The following is a 7,672-nucleotide window of genomic DNA, read 5'->3' on the forward strand; positions in this document are numbered from 1 at the left end:
ATAAGGAAAAACCCCAGGTTTGACGAGAACATGTGTGTGATGACAACAGCCGGATTGGCCAAGTAAGCGCAGATATGCAGTTGCCCGAGAATAAGGTAGCCGAATTCTAAGAAAAATAATAAAATAAACAAGAAGTTTCTTATCATGCGCCGTGTCACTAAACTGTTTGTGCGCCGTGCAGTTCCCTAGGAGTCAACATTATAAGTAATAGCTTTTTTGTCGTGATACATTGTTTTCTTACGACCTTCCGCCGCTGGGCTGGCTTGCACTATAATGTCGGTCGGAAGAGGCCATACAACCTCGCTCACCAGGCTAAAGAAGAAACACGGAAGATCAAGCTCAACTTTAAATCAAATTACTGTATTGCGAAGCATGTGTGATATTTAGTGACATGTTAGGAATAGAGTGTGACAATAATCCCGAGCGCTCCCCGAAGGGAAGCTGAATCACTTTTACGTCAATTAACGTTTCATCGATTGATTAAGGTTGTTCAGCCCCTGAATACAATAATCGACGACAGGTAATAAATTACTGCAACTCACTTTAATTTAGCAAAAACGAGTGGCAGCGACTACGGGGCACGCCGCTGGGCTTAAAACGAACTGTTAAGCGAAGGCTGTACGGGGCTTCCTTTTAGTAATAACGAAAAGCTGTGTTCGTGAGGGCAACATACTTAAGAAGATGACGATGCTGTTTCCTGCGTTGATTTTGTGCAAGATTCTGCCCAATATAATCAAAGAACGAAGACACCCGTTATTAACGTGTCAAAACTCAAGGTACAGTTACAAATGTAATAAACCGCTGGAGTTCAGTTTCAATTTCAAACAGCCTCACCAGGGATGAGAGCCGTTCGATGCGTCAACGTGTATATCGACGGGGCTTTGGCACGGAAAGGCAGTCGTCGCACCAGCTCGACGAGGAATCGTCTGCTACTGCTACGGCTGTTGCATCGGTATAGTTTGAACGTAGAGCGAAGTCACATGCTTCGAATTGTGGTTCTCGTCTGGCTGATGGCAGACGCGCATGGCAGCGAAAGAAAAAGGATTCAAGTACTGCTGGGTGAAAGGCGGAAAAATTTACGCAAAAAAGACTCAATTGTCTCTCTCATTCGTGTGAACCAGGAAGCTGATATCAAAAGAAATGTTTAATCAGAATGGCTGGCTGTCTGGTGAGTGTCTTGTGAATGGGTGTCTGGGTATCTTCAGTGAGTTATCTGATTTCACCTCTTTCAAGAAATCGTTTGTGCGCACGTCACCACGCGATTTTACACTTGTGAACATAAACATTAGGAGTCTACGTAAACACGGGGAGGAAATAAAAGTGCTAGCTGAATCTTTGCTTGATTTCGTAGATGTTCTTGTGGTCACAGAAATCAACGTGTCAGAATGTATCGTACATAGGTTCTCGTTAAATGGATACAGGTGTTGCAGTGTAACACGGACTAACCGTAGAGGCGGCGGCATTGCTATATTTGTAAATTCAAGATATGACACTTCACTGGTAGACTTTACGTTCAGGCATGCGAAATGCCTCGCCGTAAACGTTCATTGCGTAAATTATGAACTGTTATTGTTAGCGGCGTACCGGCCCCCAAGTAATGTTGCTACTCGTTTTCTGTTGAAACTAGAAGAAGCATTGAAGAGCTGGTCGTCAATAGATCAAGTTTGCCTGGCAGGGGATTTCAATATTAACATTCTATGTCCAACAAACCCCTTAGTATGAGATTATTTATCCGTTTTGCAATCTTATGGTTTCACGTCAACAGTGATTGCCCCGACAAGAGAGGAAATTTTGAATGGCCGTTTTGTAACGTCCTGCTTAGACCGTATTGCGGTTCGAGTGCCTAATCATTCGCTCAATTCTTGTGTTATCACTGTTAGATTATCTGACCACTATGCTGTCGCTTGCCGTGTATCCCTAAGTGTATCGTTCGTTGGCACGCAGTATTCAAGTGACAAGGTCAGAACCACGTAAGAATTTCAGATTAAGTTTGTGGACCAAAGAAACTTCACAGTCTCATTGTGAATTTCACCTGGTCTTCGTTGATTGACGGTAGGCCCCCAGACCAAGTGTACGATAGCTTTTGTGAGCGTCTAGCACATTTCGAACGGCACTGCACTTTTTTCAGGAATAAAAAGTGCAGGAAAAGCTATCCATGGATTAATTCCGATATTATGCAAGCCATATCTCACAGGGATTGGCTTTGGAAAAAAAGTAAACGCACCCCTAACAATAAAGACCTCCAATTAGAATATAAGATTGCAAGAAATAAAGTAGTTGCTCTTCTCCGCGCTGTAAAACGTCGCTCTTTCTTACACAAATTTAATAAATCATCCAAAAGTGCTAGCAAAACTTGGTCGCTGATAAACCACCTCAGAGGGAAATCCGAGACTATAAAATCTGTGATAGAACATTTTTCCGGAAACCCTGTCGAAACAGCTGACTTGTTCAATCATTTCTTCAGTCAGGCTTCAACAGAGGCGTTATCTGAGCCTCGGCAAAATGTGACGCTTGGTGATTTTTTGACAGCGTCTGCATTTTTACCGCGGCTTTCGAAATCGGGCCTTGCTCAGATAATTTTCAGTTTTCGAACGAATAAACCACCTGTAGTAGACTGAATATCTGTAAGCTTGCTGAGAAGAAACTTTGAGGCGCTTTCAGATCTTATGCTTTTCATGTTAAATGGCTTCCTAGATACTGGAACTTCGCCACAAAATCTAAAAACTGCTTTAGTTAAACCACTCCATAAGGCAGGAAAGAAATCTATTATTGAAAACTACCGGCCTATATCCATTTTGCCCGTATTATCTCAGGTTATACAAACATTTTTGCTTGAGGTTATGACTTCTTTCATTCAAAAGTTTTCAATTTTGTCGGACCGACAATTTGGTTTCGTGCAAGGCCGGGGTACAATTTCGCTCCTGGAAGAATTCGCAGATGATTTGTATTCTGCTTTTGAACTCAATCTCTTTAGCTGTGCTTTCTTTCTCGACGTATCCAAAGCCTTTGATTCAGTTTGCCATGACATATTACTTCGCAAATTATATCTTACTGGTTTTAGGGGCCCCTTCTATACTCTACTTCGAAACTATCTCACTGACAGGTTTCAAATAGTTGTTATAGGTACCAAATACAATAGCAGCAAATTATCCCTTGGTGCTGGTGTGCCTCAAGGGTGAGTTTTATCGCCTCTTCTGTATAACATATTTGTGAACAATTTCATTTCAGTAATCCCAAATGGTAAAATCTATCAGTATGCAGACGATACCGTCTTTCTAACAAAGTAGGTTAATTACAAAAAGGTTGTTGAATATCTGCAGCAATCGGTGCATGAAGCTATGGTCTGGCTTTTTAAAAACACACTTACCGTCAATCAATAAAGACAAAAATTATATGCTTCAAAAATCCCCAAAAGATTGGAACCACGGTCATTCCCGTGTATCTTCATACCCAAGACTGCTTATCCTGTAAGTGTACTCCTGTCGAAAATACAAACTCAATTAAATATCTCGGCATTCATTTCGATAGTGACTTGTCATGGCATTATCATGGGGCGCATGCATGCTCCAAACTAAGATCTCTCGCATGTTTACTCTTTACCATTAAAAGCTTGGTGCCGTTTCAGACTAAAAAAATGATAGTACATTCCCTTGCATACTGCACCTTAAGGTATGGTATAACGATTTTCGCTTTCTGCTCCCAGCGTTGGCAGGACATATTTGATAACCTCTTTAAAAATACGTTAAAAAGTGTGGCGTAAAATCGCGTGACACCATCAAACAAAGATATTATTCAGGCGAACCTAGACGCTTGTCTTGGCACCACAGGCTTCCGCGGCTTCACGGCCCGGAAGAAGTCAAATACCATCGCTGTGTGGCTCCCGACATTGGCTGCTGTCGAGCGTTTGCAAACGCTTCAGCGTCTCTCGATAACGAGCGAGGTTACCGTGCCGGTCCAGGTGTACCTGGTAGAGGGCTCGGATCTACAGCGCTGTGTCGTTTACAACGTTGACGTTGGCGAGGACCAGACTGCTCTCCAGCGTGAGCTCTACTGTCCTACTCACCGTGTCATTCAAGCGCGTTACATGGGAAAGGGGCGCTCTTGCATCGTCACGTTGCAGGGCCCACCAACTCCCCCAGCCCGCCTGTACTACTATGGCTGCATTCTACGACCTCGGCCATATAAACCCAGTGTCGTCTATTGTTACAAATGTTTCCGACCGGGCCACATGCGCCGATCCTGTCCATTTACAGCGCCAGATGAAGCTGTATTAGCTGGCGCAGTGTCTTATCGATGTGGACTCTGCAAGACCGACGACCACGAGATCACTTCTCCAACTTGTCCCACAAAGCAAAAGGCCACTCAGAAGGTTCGTCGCGGGATTCCTAAGCAATGGCCTCAGCATGCTGCAACACAACCAGTGCTGACATCTAACAGATTTGCGGCGCTCCAGTGGGATGACGACGACTGGCCAGAGCTTTCCGAGCCCGACCCGCCTGCACCCCATTCCCAACAGACTTACAGTGACAAAGTTCGCGAAGACCGCCGTCGCCCGCTGGTTATACAGAAGCAGAGCGGGCCGGAACATCCGCGTGATGATATGGCAGCAGTTGACAATCAAATTGCCCGCCTTTTAGCGGAGGTATCCAAGCTCCGACAACACCGTGAACTACTTGCGCGTCGGCGTCGTGCAGTGGAATCTCACACCACTACAAATATCGATTCCGCTGCATCATCGTCTCTGTCACGCCCTGCTGTATCGGTCGCAGAGTCTACCAGATCTTCAGCTCCGTTGTCGGATAACTCTACAACATCCCTTTTGCGGTTCATGGTCAGCCAGTTATCCAACCTGACATCTGTGATTTTGCAACGTCTGGACTCGTAATCAAAATGGCGGGCACAGGTGTTTGTGGCGTGCTTCAATGGAACTGTAGAGGGCTCTCCACGAAAGTGGGGGAGCTTAAATCCCGTCTACGTATGAACAAGCTGCAGGTGTGGGCCCTGTTACTACAGGAGACCAACGCCTTGCCTGCCATTCCGGGCTTCAGTGGATACGTGTCTCCTTCGATGAGTGACCATCGCGTGCACACAGCTGCCCCTCCAGGAAAGGCGGCAGTGTATGTGGATACGCGCTATCCTCAGGTCTGCCTTTCTCTTGAAAACTGGTGTAACTCATATCAGGAGGTAGTGGCAGTAGCTGTGAAGTTACCCAAGGCAACTGTTGTGGTAGTGTCATACTACATAAGACCAGCCGGTGGCTCTTCTTCAAGAATTAATCTGGGCTGGTTAGTGAATGTCCGTCGCCAATACCCAGCGTGTCCTATTTTAGTTGGTGGTGATTTCAACGCCCCTCACCCAGATTGGGGGTACCCTACTTCTAGCCCTCGAGGTAGGCGTGTGCGGGACGCCTTCGCGGATGCGTTGTTTGTTCTACTCAACCATCCCGATTCAGCAACGCGAGCTGTGCCTCAAGCTCGACGTACAACATACGCACCGGATCTTACGTGGTGGTCGGGTCCCGGCACTCCCACTTGGCACCTGGAGCCCGACTGCTGGGGTAGTGACCACCACCCTATCATCATCGGCCTTCATCCGTCGCAGGCCCGCCGATTGCGCCGCAAGTGTTCTGTGGTCAACTGGGACAAATTTCGCACCGTTCTCCAAGATACCTCTGCGGACTCGTCACCACTACTTGTTGACCGCATACAAAGCGCGCTCAATGAAGCTACAACCATCAGCTGGGTAGACGTCGATCGACCGGCACCGGATATCGGCCTGCTCAACTTGTGGGCTGCTCGCAGACAAGCTGAGCTGGCAGCATCCCGAGACCCCACTTCTGCACAAGCACGTACAAGACTGAATTTCCTTACTGCTAAGGCCCGCAGATATGAACGCGACCTCTCGCGGAGGCACTGGCATACGTGGTGTGAGCGGTTTTCATCCAAGACATCGAATGCTTCTCTCTGGCGAACCTTCCGTGCCATGGAACACGGTGGCCGCCGTCCAGACGCGGCAGCCACAGCCTGCTTCGCTGCTGGCTTGTCGCCGGATGATTTCGCCAGAGAAGCAGCCCGGAAGTTTTTCCCGCAGTACGACGTGTTGCCTCACACAGCCAATGGTGCTCCCTTGGCAGGCATTCCAACACATATCGACAGGTTACCATCTACAGTAGACTCCGAGGGGATTGCAAGCTCTTTTACCATGCCTGAGTTGCTTGCAGCGATAGATGGTACCAGTCGCAAGACAGCACCAGGTCCAGACTCTATTACTTATGAGGCCTACAAGAACCTGAGTTCCGCTGTGCTGCCTCAACTCCTCGACACCATTAACAAGGTATGGCTAGATGGCGTTGTCCCTCCAGGCTGGAAGTCAGCTATTGTGATCCCGATTCCGAAACCAAGCAAGCCGCCGACTGACCTTGGCAACTTCCGACCCATTTCCCTAACGTCAACGTTGTGCAAGCTTGCTGAGAAAATGCTAGCCACACGAATGTCGTGGTGGCTAGAGCACCACGGTTTCTACCACCCTGCTCAAATTGGCTTCCGTCCATCCATAGGTACTGAAGATGGGCTGGCTGTCTTGGCATCCTCGGTTTTATCGTCAACTCGTAGCCACAGTGTCCGTACTGTCCTCGCTATGGACGTCGAAAAGGCGTATGATAACATAAGTCATGCTGCCATCTTGGCTTCAATTGACATGCTGCATTTTCCCCCTAGAGTACGGAATTTTGTCAAATCTTTCCTTGAAGACCGACATTTTGCAATTCGCCTCAGTGGTGACGCCGTCGGCTCATTTGTCCCTCTTCGTGGCGTACCCCAGGGATCTGTATTATCACCCACATTATTCAATATTGCTTTCATCCCGCTTGCATGGCGCTTGCACGATGTACCCGACATAAAGTTCTTGTTGTACGCTGATGACATCACGGTATGGAGCACTCATCACGACCTGCAGACTCAAGCCGCTGCCCTTCAATCAGCTTTAGATATCACGGCGACTTACGCCTCTTCGGTCGGCCTTAGGCTTTCCGTCAGCAAATCTGCTTACATGTCAGTCGCCAATCGCTGGGGCCGGCGTAAACTCTCTGGAACACCCATTCGTCTTCATCTATCCGGAACCCCTCTTCAACAATGTTCAACTATAAAAATTCTGGGTCTGATGGTGCACGAGTCGGGAACCGGAACTGCTTGGCTCTCCAGCGCTAAAAAGCAGGCAATTCAGACGTTGGGTCTGATTAGGCGCATTGCTCCTAAAATGGGCGGCGCCCGCTCATATGTTGCGCGACAATTGGTGAAGGCGGTAGTGCAACCACGCCTTATTTATCAAGCCCAATTCCAGCATTTGACGAGGGCACAATGGGATCGCCTTGAGGCTGTTAATCGCGAGGCAATGAGGGTCATCACTTGCCTTCCCCGCATCACCCCGATCGTGGCTCTCCAAGAAAATGCACAGCTCAACACACTAGATGAGCTGGTGCAGCAGCGACGTGATGCTCGCAAGCTTAAGACCAGCCTTTCACACGCACCGTGTGCTCTCAGGGCTTACGCTTTCTCGAACTCGCTTCTACCACCACCATCGCCAGTTCTTCCTCCCTGGAGTTTTGTACAGCTGAGTGATAACAAGCCGACTGATATACATCGCCCGACATCAACTCACGCGGCGGCGTCGCTTC

The sequence above is a fragment of the Dermacentor andersoni genome, chromosome 7 (genome assembly GCF_023375885.2).
Source record: "Dermacentor andersoni chromosome 7, qqDerAnde1_hic_scaffold, whole genome shotgun sequence".
NCBI lineage: Eukaryota > Metazoa > Arthropoda > Arachnida > Ixodida > Ixodidae > Dermacentor > Dermacentor andersoni.